Source organism: Pezoporus flaviventris, unplaced genomic scaffold (assembly GCF_033815535.1).
Source record: "Pezoporus flaviventris isolate CSIRO_AGI_PZ_B2104156 unplaced genomic scaffold, CSIRO_AGI_Pfla_v1 ptg000066l, whole genome shotgun sequence".
In the NCBI taxonomy this organism is placed as follows: domain Eukaryota; kingdom Metazoa; phylum Chordata; class Aves; order Psittaciformes; family Psittacidae; genus Pezoporus; species Pezoporus flaviventris.
The window spans coordinates 564,675-587,255 of record NW_026892614.1 but is presented as its reverse complement, the minus strand read 5'-3'; the positions used below and the strand labels follow the sequence as shown (position 1 = coordinate 587,255).

Sequence of the window (22,581 nt, the reverse complement as noted above, 5' to 3'; positions counted from 1 at the left end):
GTTTACTAATCCATCATAATGGGACTTTTTGACTTCATCACTGATTTATGCTCTCCCCTTTAGTTTCTTTCTTGTTTTATTCAGCCATGCACTTGCTTTGTGATTCAAAATTGTGCATATGTCCAAGCAAGCCAGGGAGAGACTCAGTTTCCATTTTGCTACATCTTGTCCTGTCTGCCATTTAGATGCTTCATCCCATTCAAATTCTCTGTACACAGCCTTGCTGAAAGCATATATGTCTGATGACGTCAGACAGACATGACATAGCATTTACCTGCTTGTGTACCCCATCCCCCACAGGCCCACCTCGCCAGTTCTGGGTTTCCCTCAATGAGTGGCATCACCTTACCAAGCACACCAAGCTCTGTGACAGCAGACACTGACGTGGACTTCGACTGCACCTCCACACCCCACAGTCTCTTCCCTTCTCTATACCTCTGTTTCTTCATATGACATTTTCCAAGGTCCCCACTCTTTTACTGTGTGGTTTCATATAAAGCAGAGTTGATCTGTCCAGCAAAGTTCTTCCCTAGTTTTGCAGGATTTACTAATTAATTCCTCCACTTTCACAGCTTTTACTACTCAGTTTTTCCTCTTGAAGAAACCAAATTATTATCCTTTCTTTTAAACCTCTTTCAACCACTGTTTCAAAACTGCCATTAAAAAAATCCCTACTGACACAAAAATAAATACTCTTTTTGAACTGCCTTTTCATGCCAAGGGAAGCAGAAAGCAAACATTCATTTCTCTACATGAACAGGCTAACATGAAAAGGAAAATAAAGTTATACATTTACCTGATGCTTTTAATAAAACGCATAACAGATTATTTTTGTCATCAGAGGTAACTGTGTATAAATGTTTTCTGTACATATCCATATGTGGTTTATATTGTAGCTATATAGTTTGTATAGACACATGAAAAAAGCCTTGCACTTACCTTTGAGAAGTAACATTTATCCCACGTTCAGTAAAATAGTCTCAGACAGGCACTTAGACCTTCCTTCTATGCCGTGCATCCTTTTTTTCAAAAGCAGATATAATCAGAAAAATCCTGGTTGCTCTCTAGCAAACCAAAATGCAGAACAGATTGTTTGTCAGACGCAGCCTGATTCAGTAAGTCCAAGTGTGTGGATCCCTGAGACTCCTTTTTCAGTAATATCCAAAGCACAAAAAAGGGGGAAGAAAAAAAAAAAATAAAAAACACCCCCAAAAAAGCCCCCCCCCCCCCCCCCAAAAGAAACAACAACAATAAAAAAGTAAATAACTTGTTCTTTTCTTGTTTGGTTTAAAAACCCCAGTCTTGGACGACTAAGCAGCCTGCAGGCTTTTCAAGCATTCTGATCCTAGTGCATCCCAAGGTAACACATGTATTTTGGTACTGTAAGTCTTCAAGTTCATACTAGGAAGCCCGGATTCTGTATATGTGCGTGCGTGTTCAGGAGGGGGGTCGAGCTGTATCGTGGGGAGAAGAGAGACAGGGAGATACACAGACACGCAGAGGTGGAAAAAGGAAAAACGGCAAACTGGAGTGATCTCACTCAGTGCTCTAGATGGCAGAGTCTGCACGGCTTGTAAGACAAGCAATGTGCACACACGATCAAAACAAAGGAAAAAAAAAAGAGAGAAAAAGAGACAGGGAAAAAAAAAAAAAAAACAACAAAAACCCACCAAAAACCCACCCGAGAGAACTAGCAGGCAGCTTCAGGAATTTCTTCTTACCTCTTCTGACGATGCAGCATACAGTAAGTGCTTTGTAATGCATGGGAATCCTTGCAGGCACGACTCAGACCCCTCACTTCTGAAACAAATATGTAGCACAGGAAAGAGAGGAAAATCAGACACCCGAGCAACGAAGGCTACCAAAAGAAGCTATTAAATAAGTAAGAGTGTCGGAGGAGGCTTGAGTAGGAGGGAGAATAGCTGGTACAGAAAGAGGCATCCAGACTCCTGGTCTTAACACAGATTGTCTCTGTAATTAGGTGGCAAAGCACTGCCTTCTAAGCCACTGCGTAATAATAGAAACCTAAGCAGCCTGACATGCTAAACCCTCAGGAGCTACACTCAACGTTGTCAGTGCAAAACGTGTCAGTTCTCTGAGGGCGGGGAAGCTGAGGGAAAAGGGAAGGAGGGAGAAATTTTACTGCAAAATGCACAAGCTGCAGCTGCAAAGAGCTCTCAGGTGCTGCCAGTGCCTGAAATGTTATAGTCAAAGCTGTATATATCTGTATATATACGTATATAGAGAGATATACAATATGTGGTACCAAGGACATGGTTTAGTGGCACTAGGTTAATGGTTGGACTTGATGGTCTTAAAGGTCTTTCCCAACCTTAACTAGTCTATAATTCTGTGATTCTAGTAACACTGTCAGCTCCATTCATGCTATTAAATACTAGAAGAATTTGCCCTTGTTATATCTTAGTAACTTAAATGAAAAAGAGTATGTACAAAGGTTTTCTGTGTTAAATACTATTATTTCTAATGCTGGTGTCAAGAAGTAGTTCTCCCTTTGTACTGAATAATATTGGAATGTCTAAATAAAACCTGAATTAAGATAAAAGAACTCAGGAGGATTCATCAGCCTTTCCCATTTACTGGCAGGTTCCTCTCTACAGCCCCCCAGACACAGAGACACAAATTTTCTTCTGCCTTCTTTAGTTGAAGAGGCTTCTGCACAGAGCCAGGGAAAAGATGAGCACTGACTAAATAAGAGTAGGCAAAACCCCAGCTCGTTCAAATTACCACACACCAGTATCAATACTCCAACAAACAGAACAATTTATAATGTACATGGAAGGAATAAAGAAAAAAAAAAAAAAAACAAGGAAGAAGGATAATTTTACAGTGGAAATTTACCTGGAAATTGCAGCCCTGGCTCTTACATATGGTGGGACACCATTTAGTCCAGTATCCTGCTTCTGGACAGTCATCAGTACTACACACCTCCAAGGAATTTGTACAGTCAGGGCTAGACATCCAGGTCTAACCTGTTCATGGGCAAAGCTCCTCCTTAATCCCTGTTCTTTAAAGATTAGTTAGTTCACTGAAGCATGAGCAGGAGGACTGTCTACCTCTGCATTTCCAGATTAAACATGTAAGGTCTGATTCTGAGGTTGTTTGTAGTTAGTGTAAAGTACATGTCTTTTTAGGCATCCCAAATCTAAAGAGAAAAAAATCTTCTGATGCTTTGTAAATAATCCAGTATGAAAAAAAGGCATGAGTTCAGAAAAAGCTCCAGTATTTCAGTCTGGAGAGTGAGAAGCATATTGTTATAGAGTCATCTACCCTAGTTACTCTCCTCATTTACTCCTGGTGGAAACACCAGATATATCTTCAGAGGCCATCCTGTGCAGGTAGGAGAACCATGTCACTCAGCTAGTAGGTAGGTATTAAATTTGGCCTCTAGAAGGTCAAACTAGACTGAATTGAAAACTTTGGAGACTTCTTGAAAATGATTGCATAAAGTGACACATACTTTTTTGGAGGGGCTTATGAAGAAGATTCTGCTGCAAAATTCAGATCCCTTACTGTTATCAGTCTCACTCCTCTAGTCTATGCCTGCTGCATTCCTTGGGGGACCCTCTGTACCTCTAAGGTGAAGCTGCAGATGTTGCACATAAGAGAGTTACAGTGTGCTAAAAGAGAGGAGTACAATTGCCTGTTCTGCAGCCTATACAGCTTTCCTTGGTTTTATGTGGAGCAATGCTGAAAGGCTTTTCTTAGGAGGAAGACCAAGAGTTACAGTTGTTCATAACCTTACTGAGCACTGAAATAAACAGTGTGGCCAAAGAAAGAGTTGAGAGGCTGGTAACTGCTAACTAGGCATTAAGAATCTTAAAATATTACTTCAATTACTAGATGGCTAAGACATGAATTTAGGAAGCTAACTTTAAACAAAGCTCCTGGGAATCCTGGGCCAACCATGTTGGCTAGAAAATCAAATCGAAGCTCTAATCATGTCAGTGACTTCTAAAATAAATGTCAGTGCATCACAGACAGAGAAGACATCTCTTAATGACATCAGGAATTAATAACAGAATCTGGGTCTAGTGTTTCAGAGTCTGGTTTGAAAGCAAAGTGTTGTTTGCAATGACAGAAATCAGTGCACTCCAAAAATCCACCAAAAACCTTTCACCAACTACAGTTGTGACAGTGATGATTTCCTGGGAAAAAATAAAGGTGATACAATCCTGGCAAAAAGTCACCCAAAAAGGATTTTCATGAGGCTGTGGTGTGGTGGGTTCCCAGTGTGCTTTCTAGTTTTCCTTGATAGCCTTCAGACTTAAGTCAGAATTTTCTGGTGTTCATCCCATAGCTTCTTATCTCTGCTAATCATCCCTGATATACACTGCTTTTCTCCCAACTAAGGAGCTTCTCAGTGAATCAGCCTCTTTCTTCTTTGGCCGTTCTAGCGGGAAGGGGGCTACCGCTTTCATTTTGTCTTTTGCTCAGGCCTTCCCTCTTTCCAATCCTGCCTTAGCTCAGAGTCAGCCAAGATGCTTGCTTTAAATACATCTGCTCTCATTTCCACCTCCTGTGGATTCCTGTTGCCACCCAAAAAGACACAGAAGAAATCTTGTTCTGCTGAGGTAGTGAACTTCTCACAGGCCCACAACACTTGCCCCTGGAAAAAGCTTTTAAGGTTCAGTATCCCATTCCGGACTTAGATCTGGAAAGTACGTGAGAGGCCATGACTATAGATTATTAACTCCGTGTTTACTGAACCTTGCTGAACAGCTGAATCTTTCAGTGATGCAGCAGTTTCTGTGCCCCACCAAAGTGCATAATTTGTATATGAAAGGATCTTATAAAGCCCTTACAGCCACATTCATGTAAGTTCCCTTTTACAATGACAACCAGCAAAAAGACCTATCTTGACACAGAAGTTTTGTAATAGGGATGTTCTCCTTTAACATACAGTGCCAGGTACAATACCCAAACCCAAGAAAAGTGTGAACTAGGACAGCAGAGCATGACAAAAAAGTAGAACCTATATGCTTTCGCAACCTCCAGGGCAACTTTACCTGCCACAAATATTATTCTCCTTTCCAAATCTAGCAGAGAACATGTTGAAGCCTTTAGCCGTCTGATTGATAATACAATTTAAAAATTACATGTAGACATTAGCAATTCCCATTTCTTGCCCATCCCCTTCCAGACTGAACTAGTCAGCACTGGTCCACATGACTCTTTAATCAATGGCTATCAATCAATTACACTGATTGAAGGACAATTTAAAAAACATTTGGTCTGCAACCCTACTGATGAGAACAGTTATCAGGAGCTGAATCTGCCTGGTTTCAAACACTGGAGATTTGAGAAAAAAACCCTGTAAATGTCTTGGGTGCTGTTCAGCTCAGGTCTTTACAAATCACTGAATAGCTGTTTGCACATGTATATGCCAGTATAAAATACCCTTCTCACATCCCCCACCCACACATCCCTCTGCTTTTAAAAGCAGCCCCAGCCAACAGACAAAATGAATATGCATTTTTTCCATTTCATGCATTTTATCGTGGGGAAATCCTAGTCCCAGATTTCTAGACCCAGAGACAGAACAGAAAGCAGGAGCTGTTTCACAGTGCAGTGGGAAAAAAAAAAGGATTCTTGAGGTTGTTAATGAGACAAAGGCAGCACAGAAGGTCTCTTTTGCAAAGCACTGTTATAAAAAGCATAGGAAATATGAAGATGAGCTTCTTTAAAAACACTCTAACAACAGTCTTTCATTGTCCATCTTGTAGTTTAATGGAGAAGGGTTTCCAAATACCAGGAAGCATTTTTTTTTCAGATCATAAAATCAGTTACATATTCATAATCTACTCTATTTTAAGCATTCATCTCAGCTGGCATAATCAGGATACGTATGCTAGCCTTAAGAAGTTCCACTATAACTTTGTAGATGTTCTGAAAGAAGGTCAGCATAATATTCTTATCCAGGGTTATTATTCTTTCCAGGTTCTCCCCTTACAAGCAAGGAAATCCTTGTACTTCTGTTTTACATAATCCGATGTCTGGCTCAGTGAGTGAAATTTAATGCCCTTTGATTGATAGGTTAGGACCAGAAGCAATTGTTACAGGCATCTCATTTCACCTTCTGAATAACCTCAGTTATATAAATCCTCTCTGTGGCTCCTGCATCCATCTTCATACTACTGGCTGATATAGAAAATATCTTTTATAAAGACAGTTGCTTGATTTAATGATTTCAAGTGATGGAGCATTCATCCCCCACTCTTTTTATAGAGTCAGTCCAATTTGTAATTGCTGTCATTATGAAAAAAATTCCACACCTCAGTTTGTTGGTCAGCAGATTGTCTGTTATTAAAAGCCCAAAGTGATAATTATGAATTATAGCTGGAGATCTCCTGATCAGAAAACTCAAAATGAGGAATAACAGAAATTTCTCCCAGATAAGTAGATTTTTTCCACTGAGGGCAAAAAAGTGCTACTCAAGACCAATGCAGTCTAACTAAATAAACAAAAAAACCCAAACAACTAAACTTCTTGTTTAATGGCCATCTATTTCAGCACAGTGTTCATCAGAATAAAGAGACTGGCCTTGTCAGTGCTTTCCCATTTCTTTTGATTTGGTGGAAAATACATTAGCTTCCACAGTATACCTGGAGGCAGTGGTACTCTGCCGTCTTCCCTTCGGGAAGCACGACCTCATCCTGGCAGGTTTGAAGCCTCTGGCATTGATTCTTTCTGTGGGCAGAGTGCGCCTAATCACCAACAAAATCCAGAGGAGCAGCAGATGCTTCACATGCAGTCAGTTCAATAAAGACATGGCACAAGATGAATGTGGATAAGAATCTTCATTTTATATTTTGACCCTTGCCACATAGAGCAAGGTATAGTAATGTTTTTTACTATTGAAAGAGGATATGCAGACTTGTCATATAACAGGGGGCCCTGCTCAGAGAAGATGCTGTTAGGCTGTAATCCTCTGTTACAGACAACAAGAGCAGTGTAAGGGAGGTTAGGCTCTCCACTACCCTGCCTGGGGCTTGCTGCAGCGATTCCCTTACCAATAGCATGTTTATACCAGCTGAACCATTTGTCTGCATGCACTGTTACATGATACATATTTTTTTTCTAATTGTCACATTAAAAACTGTTTGGATGAAGACAAGGTTTGGTTGAGGTTTCTTAACCTCTAAGGAAAGAGGAATCAGGAGACATTAGGGACAGGTAACCCTTAGACAGGATTTGTCAACCAGGGATAATGTTGTGAAACCACTCTTATGCTAATCACATCAGAAGACAGGTACTCTAGCATACAGTGAACAAGAGCCCATATCTAGGACAAGATCAGCTGCTTAAGCTGTTTATGAACAGTCCTGATGCTGTTAAATTTGTATGTCTCAGCTATGGAAAGGAACGGTTACAATTTTGTATCTAAATAAATAAAAACACATAGGGGAGGTAAGAATCTTTTGGCCAGACTCTTGTTTTGTGCCAAAACTACAGCCATCACCATAAATAAAGTCAGTATTTGCTAACAGTTGCCCCATTATAGCTTGAAGGTGGCAAATGAATGAATCTGTCAATAGTCCCAATAATCTGCATTGTAAATTGTGTGGAGAGGACCATTCTGCCCAGTCACAAAGCACTTAAGTTTCTGTGGTCACAATTATCTGCAAGTTCTTAGGCTTGCTAAGGATGGATGCAGGCACTTAACAGGAAGAATCCCAGACCTGTGAAAGGAGTTAAGACTGTATCATAAGGCTTGCAGTACATAGAGCAAAAGAAACAATACAAGGGGATATTTTTCTTAGTGAAGTTTAAGCATGATGCAAAATGTTGGTTTTGCCTTCCTAAAACAAATTTTACATTACTGTGGCAAATTATTTTGGGTGGGACACAAGAAAAGCATCAATAACCAATGTGGAACATCCATTAACTAGGCTGCATGAACTTGGGATCTGACTTGGATCCTGATGGATATGTGAAAGTTTGATGCAGAAAGGAGTGGCAAACAGAAAGGAGTGTGAAAGCCTCAGAGACAGTGCCATCCCCTAGAAGGCAGTGTATGACCTCTGCCTGCTACACTGGGCCCCAGATCGGTGTGAAGATGGGCTCCTTCATGCTCCCTCTTCCTGAGCCTTGTGCCAATAAAGTGGGTGAATGCAGGAAGGAGGTCTCCACAGTTTCTTCCTGGCTCTCATTTGAGACCTTGGAAGCCTCTGCAGGCTGTGCAGGATGTGCAAGATCTTCCTCCTCCCATTTGTGAGCACAAACACACAAAGAAAGGAGGAGAAGTAAATTTTGAGGTACTGCACAGGGCAGCAGTGTCAGGCTAACAAGTGATTTGGATTCCTCTTACAGCCTCTGTTCCTATTTGGTACCTTCACAGGAAAAGAAGGAAGGAGAAAATGAGTCCTTATCATCTTAATTCTTACTTGCTTACTATATATCCTCTTACTAATTTGCTTCTTAACATTAAGTGAAATCAAAGAGAAAAAGGCAGCTGTCTTAAAAACATCAGTGAATGCAAGACCTAAGTAAAATTACCTAAATGTGAGTTGTGATCAGAAAGAAGCACAGCAAGAACTACTTGTCTGTCAGAAGCAACAAGGGACACAGAGTAAATTCTGAAGTTTCTTTTTATCTCATGCACAGTATGAAGATAGGCTAGCATTTTTGAGTTCAGTACAGAATATTTTGAGATTTTTTTTTATTGCCCTCTGTGCTTTCAGCTTCTTCAGGATGTGGGACCTTCAGTGGCATCTGAGTGTCCTGGGTAGTAATCAGTGTAAAATTTCCAATGTAAAAACTCTAGGAATCCAATTTTTAAAGTTAATTTGATCTATACAGGTTGGAAAAATCTTTTCATGAGTTGCTGCTTCTCTTCCAAAGCCTCCTCAATCTCTCATGTTCACAGATAACACATGGAAGACAGTCTGTACTTTCTAGAGCATTGGAATGTATAATTTCTGTATTTCTATATAAAATGCTAAATATTCATAGCTAGGTCAAATTAAATGAGTTTCTTATGCTGATATTCTTTTCAGCTTATTTTCTCTTCCCTCAGATGACACCTGTCCTGCTACTATGTGTCTCTCACCTCCAGAGACTTCACCTTTATCTAACGTTCAATGCGAGCTCAGCTTCAGATCAGAATGAAGGGAAAACACAGTTTTCAGAAGGACTTGATTACTGATCAACTGCTGTGTCTTTATCACAGTTGCATTGTAAGAGAGATGGAAAATACCTTGTGGTTACAGACATGAGACAGACATACAATAAGGCTTGGAAATTGGTGCACTACAGAGCAAATAAATACTCTCTAGACATTAATAGGAAGCTATTCTGAAAGAGCTACAGAAATCTGTAAGAAATCAGGCACATAAATGCACAAACTAGAATGAGCATTTCTTGCTTTCTTTTTGACAGATGCCCTTTTTTATGTACATAAGATTGAACATGAGACCAACAGAGAAAAAGCCAGTATCTCCACATTTGTCTTGTATGTGGAAATCATTGTCCTGTAATTGGGCATAAAATAGGATGCTTAAAACTTATTGACAATTACTGTACAGCTGGATGAAAAACTATGGAGAGAATAATTGTTTTCACAAGGATTAGCTTAAAATATTAGAGGTAGAAGATACTGGGAGAGCATGTACGGCTGGGCATTATAGGATGAAATTTAGTCAAGTGAAAAATCCTCAATAAGTGTAAGAAAAGGTGACATTATACAAGGCATGCATATATATACAGAGATGCACACAAAGTCTGTCATAGCTGGAGAGCTGCTTCAGATACTTTGAGGTCTGTCAAAGGCTACAACACTTCAAAGGTGACCAATAACAATCAAAAGAGAGCCTTCCACATCTACAGGACTTATAAACTAGATGGGATGTTGGACAGATGGATCCCTGAAGAGAATTGGGCCCTTTGATCATTGTTTTGGTTCAAGCAGACTCCCTGGCATCAGACCCTGTCGAGTTGTGGAATGGCTGATGACACAAGACCTTGCAGGGAAGCCTATTCCAGCCATCCCTGTACTGCCCACTAAATTAACTGATGCTGGATCGGGCCTCTAGTTAAGAGCACTTCACACAGAGCATATCTTTAGACTACATCTCTATCACACACTTTGTACTGCTTTAAATTAAATGGAAGAGCTAGGACCTGGCTACAGAAGCATTTACACCTGCTGCAAACAGATGCTGTCAAGCTGACACCATCCTGCTTTACAAAAGGAGGTAGACGAGGGCTGGATGCACCCCAAAGCATCCCTCTCTCTAGATCTCACACCTGCTCCCTTGCTGAAGTGGGAGATGGTGCAGCAGGAAGGAAAGGGTAGAAATGCTCCAATGGGTTTACTTCTTCCATACTGTGAAAATGCTTTGCAATCTACCTCAATGGTTTAATTCCTGGTTTGCAGTAGAGGAAATGGGGGAAATAGAGGTACTATCACATCTCCCATAGTTCCTGGGAAAGGATAGGTAATTTGTCATAGCAAAATGAACATTAAAAAAAATAAATAAATAGGGAGTGGTAGAGCCAAACTAACCAAATGTGGAAAGAGAATAGGGACCAAAAGCATATGGATGAAACAGGAAATTGGAGCATGAATGGGAACATCATGAAGGGTTTTCAGACTTTCAGACATGTGTCTAAGAACAGAGAATTTGAGTGAAGGAAGAGGAGTCTAGAGCATAGGATAAAAGAAAGGAAAGAAAAAAAAGTGTGTGGAAATGTTAAAAGTGAATTGGTAAGGGAGCCAAAAGGGGCAGGAGGCATTTATGGTTATCTTCTCCCTTTCTATTCTGGGAAGCAGTTTAAGTATAGGCTCATGGCTGTAGCACCACCAGGCAGCATAAACCCACTTTGTGGGTCATCAGTGAAGTGTATAAACATTTTTTGAATGCTTTCCCACCATCTTGTACTAGTGTATTAACATGAGTACCTTGAATTTGAGGTGGGTGCTTCTGAACAAATAAACATAACAAGAACTACCTGCTTCACAGAAGCTAACTAGAGATAATCTGTGCGATTATAAAAGCTATGCACCTGAAATAGTAATTTATTTTGTGCCAAAAGTTTCAAAACAAGCAGTCTCTTTAGTTAGGAGATTGTATTTTATGGAATCCAGAACAATTTCCCCTATAAAAAAAAGTGAAAGCCTTCCCTTGGTAATAAAACCATAATGTTTCCTGACTGTCTGATGAGAATGCATTTTGAGAAGCCTGATGTGCAGTCAAACAGCAAATTATTTCTGCTTTCACGTGATATGTGTGCTTTTCTCTTATTTATGCAGGCAGAAAAGAGGTATATTTTTATATATATATATATATATATATATATGTGTTTCAGTTTTAGCAGTGCGTTCCTTTTGATCAAGCACCCCACTGCTTATAGAGAGCACAGAAGAGCAAAAATAGAGGCAGACATTAAAAAGTGGAGAGGCAGTGCACAGTGCTGGGATCCAGGGCTCAGCCCTCCCTTCTCCGCTCCAGGGTTTGTGTGGGGAAGCTCCAGGACCAGTTTCCATCACCAGCTGCACAACAGTGTGATGCACCAGCAGACAGTGAAAAGCAGCTCTGTCACTCTCAAGTAACGTCTCCGGCTGGGAGCAAAGTCCTCTTATTTACACAAGGACCATGGCTCAGCCACAGACAGCGTTCAAAAAGACATCAGCCAGAGGACAAACAGTAAGAGCCACACCATGACTTGGCACAAAATACGGTCACAGAACATGAAACTCATTTTCAGTTTTACATGATTAACTAAAATTTCCACACAGTTCTTGGACTATCCAGTTGCTCATAAATGGAAATTCAGGTTTTGGTGCAGGTGGTTACCTTATGCATCCACATCATATTTGTATGAGACAGGCCAAGAGCAAAATTATTTAACAGATACCCTTATTCCTGGATAATGGGAACACCCACGCAAAGATGATGAGTTAGGTATTCAACTGCCACTGCTGCCAGTAGCAGCTAGGTGCCAAACCTGCTAAGGCCAAGCAAAAGAGCCCACTGAGAGCTCACCTGCATTGTCAGGCATGCAAACAGAAATTTGATCTGAGTTGTCAAACAATTGACATTTCATAGAAAAAAGACCTTCAAATCACACAGAAATGTACAGCACCTTCCTCAGTGGGTTTTGGATCAGACCTTACTCAACACAGTGTTGGCTGTATGCTTTGTTTTTTGATAAATTTCCTTCTCCTTGATGTGTATATTTTAATAATTCCACCAAATAGGCACATGCACTGGCAAGTATGTTCTATTTATGCAGCAGGACAGCATTCCTATTGCTGGGAACCAACCCATTTGCTGTGAATCTCATTTATCTACCCTCACAGAGTATAGCTTTCCTCAGGTGCAGTACAAAGGCTGAGCCAGTTAACTACAAAACTAACCCAGCTAAAAATAAGCAGCTTCCCAGAAAAAGAAACAGCTGTGCTCTCTACCTCTCACCCTTTATTTATTTATTTATTTATAATTTATTTATTTAAAATTAGTTATCTTTTCACTTCTGTTTTCCAGTCTGAAAGAGACATAGTCCTAATCTAAAATTTAATCCTAAACCTTAACTCATTCATCTCTTTTTAACCCTTATGTGTAATCAGTGGTTTCATCAGATCAGGTTTTTAAAACAATACAAGTAGGACCAAGCTCTAAGGCAAGTAGGAATGAACATAACATGCAGAGTCATTCAAAGAGTAGTTTTCTTTACGTTCATCTAGAGAAGAAACTGTAAAAGGGTAAAAATTTTTCAAAAGCTGGGGCTCTTCTCAAGCATAGTTAGTCTCTTCAAACCTGAAATTTCGTTGAAAATTCAGATTTTTCCCTATTGAGAGTTTCATATGAAAGAAAATTACCTCCTTTAAAAATACTGTTTCAAGTGATTTTCATGTGAAAGTTATGGGTTTGGTATATGTTTCAAACCATACTACTGCTTTCTCAAGATGGATTAAGTTACAAGGTGTATAAAAGCAAAACTGTGAAAATTAAATTGACCAAATTAAATTTCATTGAACTGTGCAATTCCCAATTCAGTGCTATTATCTAAAAGGTTAAATCAAGACTCAAAGCAGCACTGAAAATGAAGCCAAGATCCCAAGTGTACTGAAGTTCATCTCAAATACATGGTGGCTGTGCCATGTTTCTTATTGAGTATTTCCCTTTGCAGTCATACAAACTGCTGTCCCTGATGGCAGCAAAGAAACCTAATCATGCGAATTATTTAAGAAAACCAGAAGCGCATATGTCTGTTAACCAGGTTCAGAGCATGAATGAGGAAAAGTTCCTGTGGTGGGAAGTAATCAAACTGAAATTGAGGTCAAAGACAACCTGTAGAAACTGCATTTTGTTAGGCAGTGTCAAGCAAAGGTGGTGAAAAAACTTCAGAAGTCCACTAACCACATAATGATTAAGATTCAAGCTCATCTCTTCTACTATTAACTCCAGCTGCAGCCAGATTTCCAGACCAGGAGTAACATCACTAATGTAAGGCTATGACTACATGTAAGTCTTTTTTATGCTATCTGAAGTCATACTGAGGTTTCAGTAGAGAACTGTGACAGGATTAGAATTGAAAAGGCTTCATTTTTACTGAAAAAAAAAAAAGAAGTATAATACACATTCAACCTTTAAAAACCTTTAGCAAGTCCTCCCCTCTTATTTTTTACCAGCTCTATGCATGTCACACAACTTCTGCTCTAATGGCACTATTTCATAAAACCTCTGTTAAAGGTACAGAGAAGGGGTGTGGTTAGTAGGTCGAGAGAGGTCCTCCTTCCCCTCTACTCTGCCCTGGTGAGACCCCATCTGGAATATTGTGTCCAGTTCTGGGCCCCTCAGTTCAAGAAGGACAGGGAGCTGCTGGAGAGAGTCCAGTGCAGGGCAACAAAGATGATTAAGGGAGTGGAGCATCTCCCTTATGAGGAAAGACTGAGGGAGCTGGGTCTCTATAGTTTGGAGGAGACTGAGGGGTGACCTTATAAGTGTCTATAAATATATAAAGGGGGAGTGTCACGAGGATGGAGCCAGGCTCTACTCAGTGGCAAACAATGACAGGACAAGGGGTAATGGGTACAAACTGGAATACAAGAGGTTCCACTTAAACTTGAGAAGAAACTTCTTCTCAGTGAGGGTGACGGAACACTGGAACAGGCTGCCCAGGGAGGTTGTGGAGTCTCCTTCCCTGGAGACATTCAAAACCCGCCTGGACACATTCCTGTGTAACATTATCTAGGTGTTCCTGCTCCGGCAGGGGGATTGGACTAGATGATCTTTCGAGGTCCCTTCCAATCTCTAGCATACTGTGATACTGTAAAAGCAAGCAATTTGGAGGCATGTAAGATTGAGTCTGGATTTACTGTATGTATTAGAGAAGATGGTCCAAAAGTGAAGACATGTTCAGCTGAAGGCTGGATATCCAGATTGCAGAGTCAAGCTGTCAGATTCAGGAGGATGCTGCAAGTCAAAATTTCCTGAATAACCTGACACAAGGTCTTTATCAAAAGCAGGAGAGATGAAATTGCTCAGTTCACATTCCCCCTTTGAGAGGGGCTGTTGCTTATTCTTTTAGTCATCTAGTGGCTGCACTTCGATGCAGTAATGTGTAAAGCCTGACAGGATAAATGCAAAGTATGCGTGCAGACTGTATGTATGTCATACCTTCTACACAGACTCCTGAAAGGAAACAATTTCAGTTCTACTACTGAAGTTGTTTGGAGCTCCCCTGTATGATACCCTGATAAATAACGTATAGAGAAACCCTTCATGGAATATGTTCAGTGGGCAGTCTCTCTCCACCTCCAGCTTCTAGGAAAAGTCAAACAAGAAAGAGTAAATTGAAAATGGCCGAAGTTTGAACCCTTAAACTGTGATAAACCACCAGACACACAAGCACTGATGCAGTTCTGCTACTCAAGTCCGATGCAGAGACTTGTCTAGGGAGCATGAACCAACCTGAAAGCACATACATAAATGTCTGAAACAGCCCTAAAAAAGATGCAAAAAGTGGTATTAAAGGATTCATGGTCTCCACCATACTGTTCCTTGCCTTTATTGTGGGCTACAGAGCCCAGTAAAGCCACCATGGTGGTTTCGTGAAACAACTTTGCAAGTGTTCACTGTGTAGTGAGTGACTTCTTGCTTTTGTTCATTTTGTGAAATAAACTGCACACTTCCTTGGGCGGGGAAGGATAGGGGAGGCCAGGTCAAAAGTCCAGCCTGTGCCTGTGAAATGAGGCTAATAAATCTGGATTTTGTTCACAGGTCTGCCCGCCTATATCTGTAGAGAGCAGCAGGTACATCTCAGGTCAGGGTTATAAAAAGCATAGCTATCCATTCCCTAAGATCCAACTCACCTCTGTGCAGAGGTTCAGCACACTGACTTTGTCTTACTGTTCTTCACGGCTTAGTGAATCAGTGACCCCATGCTAGCTGTCTGGGTTTGTATCATGCTTGAAATGTACATCTCACAGGAAATGTACTAACATGCAATTGTCTCTTGAACATCTCTGTCCAATCTTATAAAGTGAACTGCAATTATTTTTACATGTTCTATATGTTGAGGGCCTAGAATTTATTTGAAAAGTATTTTCCCTCAGGAAAAAAAACCAAAACATGTTACTTCTCCTCTTTCCTTATTGTTTAAGAAACACAGAATGCCATAGTTAAAGCCTGTTTTCATAATATTTTCTGAGCCTGTAGAGTTTAGTAGGATCTAGGGAATATACTTTCAGTTTTTGTTGTCATGTCCAATATACCTCTATTATATTGATAGAAAAATATGTTCACTCTTTGTCTATTGCCAAACCTTGTGCAGTAGACGAAGTGTCTGTTCTATTATGTAGAAGTAACTTGCTTAACTTGGAGCTGGGAAGATTCATGGTGGGTTAAAGCGCACTTTGTGAGAGATGATTCAGGACTCGGTTTTCCATGGAAGGGGAAGAGGGGAGATGGTATTCTTCTCCAAAATGCAATGGAACCATGCAAGCAATGTAGAGCACTACAGTCCACCTAAAGTATCAGGACAATTGTCTGACCATTTTAGTTTTAATTCATTTGAATAGCAGCAAGGCTGCCCAGGATGAGAGATCAAAATCTTTGTAAAATTAGCTTGTGCAAGTATTTGGCTCAGGGCATCTTGGAGTAGATTTAAATAGCTCTTTAGGACTTTGAACACCACTGAAAAAGTCCTGAGCTGAATTAAGATCAAGCTTCCTTCCGAGAGCAGCTGAACCCCTGCCTCCAGAAATTGACTTTCCACTATAAAGTGACAAGCAGTGCCAGAGATGCACTGCCCTGTATTATAGTCCTTCTAGCTTGAAAGAGCTGGGGTTTGCAGTATGCAGCATGGCATTTCACAAAGGAGGGCAAAACAAAAAAGAGTAACCCAATCCCTCACAACGAAAACACAGTGACCTCATGCTTCTCTGCAGATATTTCCTCAAATTATAAAAGTTCTATATTGGCAGAGCAGAAAACAAACAGGAAAGAATCATATCATCTGAATTAGAAACAGAAAAAAAATACCAAGGTTAAGGAAAAATATCTTAAGCATAAGGGGAAAGAAATATCTTAGGAAAGGGGAGTCTTATATACAATACTCTTTCATCTTTCCATCCTACCTTTTCCCTTTCCCTGTTCTCCCCAGATAACTTAGCCAAATGGTCAACTAAATCCAGCAGGCAGATGAAGGCCTGAGAAGTACAAAGAAACCAATACCACAAAACCTAGCAGGTGGGAGGAAGAGCCATTATTTTTGTCCTTGATGAGAGCAAGTGCCTGTAGTGCTGTCTCACCAAGTGCTATCTCATCAAGTGCAAACTTTATAACTGCCATTAACTGGACATATAAAAGACATTAACTGGAAGTTGCTTCTGTCCATCCACTCAAATCAAGCAATCCCTACAACATAGTATTGGTGTATACAGAGATCTGGTGTGCACACTACTCGGAGAAAGCTATTTTTTTTTTTGTTGTTCTGCATTCCGGAATATGCCCATGTATTACAAGAAGTTTCTCAGCAGGAAAAGATAATTCTATGTATTGCAAAGATGAATGAATAAATACCTGTTCAAGATGCAGGACCCTAGCCAGAATTAGATATTTGACCCAAATCACCAGAACTATGTTTTAATTTGTGTGATAGTAAATCAGGTGTGCTGAAACTTCTTGTACATGAGCCATGGGACTGCTGGGACATTAAAGTGAATAGACCATAAAATTTGATTTGATAACTCTAGTAAGGAAGTGCTGCAGAAAATGAACAATCATGAATTTGTAACACATTTTTAACCAACAGGTCCATGTTTTCTTTAAACATTTAACTAGAACAAGTGCTAGGTGAAAGTTCTGAGAAAAACAGTGTGTACCGTGAGGACTGATATTCTGTAAATAAGTATTTTTCTGTTTCTTCTCAAAAGTAATGATGTTTGCCTAAATACTGTCCTAGCAGCTACTCTTACCTCAAGAGCATTCTCGATACTCTAAGAAGGACAGATGAAGCAAAGTGTCTGTGCTTTATCTGCAGGAGGGGTGGGATTTTCCTCGGAGGAACAGAGCTGGTACCACTTCACAGAAGTCACTGCAGACATCAATATGATCCTGAATCATTGGGTGTCTCTCTTCTTGCTTTCCTTATATTTATGAAGCATACATGAGAACTGTTGGCCTGTTTAGATTTCAGCATCAAGAATAGACTTCATGTGCAAGTCTTTATGAGAATCATAGCCTCAGAAGTTGAACATGACGTTAGCGGGCTTTAATATTCAAAGGTCACCATGGAAGCTGAATTCTGCCATCCCTTATCCCTCTCTTCTGCAGGGTAATTAGATGAGTGATTGCCCTTTAAAGCAGTGTGGTACAGAAGAAACCAAACCATCAGCAATGGACCCTACGCTTCAAAGTCTGTCAAGAGCAAACAAGCCAAGAAAGCCATTTCTTTAATTAAAAAAAAAAAATATTTATGGCTCAAGACATGAATAAATATATGTTGACATAAATCTTCTTTGTGAATTGGAACAATATTTTAGGCTACTTGCAGGTCTTGGATGTAGTAATGCTTTTTGCCCCACAAGCCAAAGATTTAGTAAAGCTCTCTAGCCACAGAGAGATCTGATGCTGCTTCATGGAATGACAGTCTAATGGGGAAGTGGTGTCTATCATGTCCACAGGGCACTTTGTCAGCACGGTATTGCTCAGTTCAGCAGCAAACTGTGATAAGCAGTGAATTACACAAGTCATGACACTTGAACAAGAAGATAATTAAGAAAAATGATTGATGCAGACAGCAGAAGAGCAACACCTTATTTTGATTACTTGTCTTCACACATGCATGTATCAGAGGATCTGTCTATGGGTAGGGGAGTTATTTACAGAGGCTGGTAAGGGCCCTATTTCTAGTCCCTTCTGGCTGCCATGTGCAAATAAACTATATCTGATCGAGGGGTGGACTTAACAATGGACACTATTGCCCAGGTTATTCATGAGTGTGAAACATGTGCTGCAATTAAACAAGCCAAGCGGTTAAAGCCTCTTTGGTATGGAGGACGATGGCTGAAGTATAAATATGGGGAGGCCTGGCAGATTGACTATATCACACTGCCGACATCCTGCCAAGGCAAGCGCCATGTGCTTCCAACCACCACCGGGTGGCTGGAAACATACAGTGCCCCAGGCCACTGCCCGGAACACTATCCTGGGCCTTGAGAGACAGATTTTGTGGTGACATGGCACCCCAGAGAGAACTGAGTCAGACAATGGGACTCATTTCTGGAATAACCTTATAGTCATTTAGGCCAAAGAGCATGGCATTGAGTGGGTATATCATATCCCCTACCACGCACCAGCCCCTGGGAAAATTGAACGGTACAATGGGCTGTTAAAAACTACACTGAGAGCAATGGGTGGGGGAACTTTCAAGCATTGGGATACACACTTACCAAAGGCCACCTGGTTGCTGAACACCAGAGGATCTGCCAACAGGGCTGGCCCAGCCCAGTCAGAACTTTTACATATTGTAGAGGGGGACAAAGTTCCCATGGTGCATATGAAGAATTTGCTGGGGAAGACAGTCTGGGTTATTCCTGCTTCAGGTAAAGGCAAACCCACTCGTGGGATTGCTTTTGTTCAGGGACGAGGATATACTTGGTGGGTAATGCGGGAAGATGGGGAAGTCCGATGTATACCTCAAGGGGATTTGATTTTAGGGGAAAACAGCCAATGAACTTAATTGTATGCTGTTGCCTGCTGTGTAATACTTTTATAGCCCATCAACCAGATGTCTCCAGGTCACCAGTGACTGGCCCTGACTTCCCTCCAACCATCATCCCAACAGAGAATGAACTTTGATAGAACCAGATGAGTTCCACAGTAAAGAAACGACCAGCATCAGCAGGCAACGATCCAATACTGCACACAGCCTTTCCTGCCCTGAAAGATTGTTACTAGAGATGGAACCTGACATCATGGACTGAATGGACTCAGCAGCATTATAGGGATTGGTCCATGCACTAAGAAAATGATTTTTTTTCTCTTGGTCTGTGTGTATATGGATGTATATATGTGGGAGAGCAATGGTCTATTGAAAATGCGGGATCTGAGCATGACGTGAATGGTAGGGAATAAGGGGTGGATAATGTCCTGGGTTCAGCAGTAGCAGTCATGTTTCTCCTTCGTGGTAGCTGGTGCAGTGCTGTGTTTTGACTTCCAGCCTGGGAACAGTGCTGGTGATACCGATGTTTTCGGTTGTCGCTAAGTGATGTTTACCCTGACCAAGGACTCTGTGAGGCTCATGCTCTGCCAGGGAGGAGGGGAGGCCAGGAGGAAGCAGAGACGGGGCGCCTGACCCAGGCTAGCCAAAGAGGTATTCCATACCACAGCACGTCATGCCCGGGGTGGGGGGTAACTGGGAGTTACCCGGAAGGACACGGGCTTCCGGCTGGGACTCGTTTCTTGGCTGGTGGTATCGCATTCTCTTCCCTTGTTATTTTCTCTTATCATTGTTGTCGTTGGTGGTAGCAGTGGTGATTTGTGTTGTACACTGGTTGCTGGACTGTTCTTGTCTCAACCCGTAGGAGTTGCACTCTTTCGATCCTCCTCCCTGTTCCTCCGGGAGTGGGGAAGGGGAGAGCCCCGGGGCGGGGGGGGGGGGGTGTGTGTTTCGATTGCTCTCAGCCCGGCACCACTCACTGGGAGTGAGTGAACAAGCTGTCTGGCTGGGGTTTAAACCACGACACAAGCACATTTGACAAAAGCTTTTAAACATTAATTGAACAGAGAATGGCTATAAAGTTGCCTAAATAACTTTTTTGTTTGTTTGTAAGTAAAACATTTCTACATAAAAGGAGTAATTGCTTTCAGTTCCTTTGATGTTGGAAAGCCTCAGTTCTCTGAAAGTTCTTTCTAGAATATAATTCACAACAGAATTATTTGGAAGGGCAAATGAAATTACAAGAACTGGTACTGTGATACAGAATGATCTCTATAAATTTCTCCTCTTTCACTAGAATAATTTTTACATTTCACCACTATTATCAGACAACCACCTCTGCATTGAGGAGCGTTTGACACTGCACAGGTTTCAATAAATAAAATATACAAGGATACATACAGATATTGCTGAGAAAGCACTAGGTATCTTCTGTCACCTCAAACTAGAATGTTTACCTCTGGTTCTATGCTATACCTGCATCTATTCCACTTCACCAGTCTTTCTTTACAATAAGGAAGCTTTCTAAAAATAATATCTGAAGCATCAGTAAAATTAATATTTCTCTATTCTGTGATAAAAGACTGCACTGAGAAACGAGCTCTAAAAAGACAGAAATTACACGTTTACATCAGTATCTGCTGTAATGCAGATCCCTTCAACATTAAGACTGTTTTAATTTTTTTTACTTCTTTCTTCATAGTTTAACCCTATCTTTATTTGAAGGTAACTGTACCATGGCTGAATAGGGATGGACAAGCTTGGAGATATATTTGAATTGTAGCATGTTGAATATTCTGCTGAAATTTCCATTCACCACTCACTCCATCCTCTCCTGGTTATTTTTCAAGACTGCTTGCCATCCTTTCCTAATTCCATCTAGGATCACGCTGGAGGCTGAGATCAGAGAACAATGAATGTGCCCAAGGATCCAGGAAATCACCCCGACAGAGGAAAGGGATGGTTGCAGGAGGAAGAAAAGTGTTCTTCAAAGAGTAAGGTGAGACACCATGAAGATCTGGACAGCAAGCCAGTAGGGGTTAGATGTGCTGAGAAATACAAGGAACAGATGGGAGATGGGGAAGATGCTCAAATACTGTAGGGCATTTAGAATGCTGTGTGAGGAGAAGCAAAAGGCCTCTCTGCTCATGAGGAAGACACCTGACGGTCAGATTGTGACATCAGCTATCCAATGGCATTTCATGAAACTTGCAGCATTTTCCAGACAATCAACATTTCATACTAAAATACAAAAAGTATTGAAACAATTTCCTAATGAGATGGAGTTTTGAAGCATTTCCCCCCCTGAATATTCCATGTAAGGAATAAGTAATGTTTGCAGAGAACTGGGATGTGTGGGTTTGTGGGTGTGTGTGCACGCGCAGAGTGGTTACATCTTGCTACAAGTCTTGCTATAGTAGGTTCAGTCTTCAGACTTGTGTGATGATCAATGACACAGCAGAGAAACAGCATCTGGTCCTTCGGGCTTTGGATGGAGAAAGGTATGAATAGTTTTGCCTCTGACCATATGTCATTTGCATCTTACAGACAAGATATGCCCTTAGCCGTTGGATTATGTGTACCATGTAGTAATAGGATGAAAACTGAATTTCTCAATTACGTTTGTAGATAAACTCAATAAGGCTGTTTACACTTTTCTGTATTGTTCTTTACAAAATTAAAAGAAAAAAACTAACTTGAGAATTTGGCTTTTTGTCCCCAGTGAAGTGGAAAACAAGTGTTGCTGCTGGGATTTTGCCAGAAATGAAAAGTGCAGTCCTCCCAACAGCTCTGCTCCACAGACCTCTCTACGTGCCATTTGTTCACAGCAAACAGCCATGGTGATATCTTCTGCAACAGAAGAGGTCCCTAGCCGCACTGTGCCAGGGCTGCTTGTAAGTGACATTCAGGAAAGTGGGAAGGACAACTGGTAGAGTCACTAGAGAGATCACACAGGGAAAGAACAAGGGCAGCTTCTCTCCAGCGTGGCACTCATATCCTTCATGTTGGATTGAGCAGTACAGAGCAGGTGGTCGGAAGGCTGTTAAATGACAATGAAAGATTCACAAAAGATGAACGGTAAGGAGATTAATAAGCAGTGTAATTTTAGAGGAGTCACAAGGTCAGCTGGTGAGACTTTATGCTCCCAATAATTAGCAGGAGGAAATATAAATATTTCTCAGTAGTATTTTCTCTCTTCTCCTCCTTCTCTGTTACCTTGGCCTTGCTACAATTCTAGGTTTCATGCAATATCCACAATAACAGCCCAAATTTACTGCACATACTGCAAAAGAAAGTGATAAAGTGGGAATAAATTATACCTTTGAAGAGAAAAATCTGTTTCTCTATGCCTACAAAGCTTCTAAAACTAGGACTGGCTAATACAGCTATAAT

The 22,581-nt window shown here is 40.9% G+C and overlaps 1 protein-coding gene and 1 long non-coding RNA gene across 4 annotated transcripts in view; one reads left to right on the top strand and one right to left on the bottom strand.

The window, feature by feature from the left end:
* LRFN2 (leucine rich repeat and fibronectin type III domain containing 2) overlaps window positions 1-1,845 on the bottom strand; it is a 226,290-nt gene extending 224,445 nt beyond the window's left edge. Inside the window, exons 1-2 of one of the 3 annotated variants that reach the window (XM_061470889.1) lie at window positions 1,722-1,845; window positions 940-1,146 (exon numbers count right to left, since the gene is read on the bottom strand). The gene's annotated coding sequence lies outside the window, so the exon portion shown is untranslated. Of the gene's footprint in view, window positions 1-939; window positions 1,196-1,721 lie in introns of those variants that run through there. The other 2 variants (XM_061470890.1, XM_061470891.1) reach the window with 2 other exon arrangements.
* On the top strand, window positions 1,752-21,455 carry LOC133278312 (uncharacterized). Its single transcript, XR_009746519.1, has 3 exons — window positions 1,752-1,882; window positions 13,153-13,242; window positions 21,071-21,455. It is a non-coding gene; the product is annotated as an uncharacterized LOC133278312 (long non-coding RNA).
* Window positions 21,456-22,581: the final 1,126 nt, after the last annotated feature.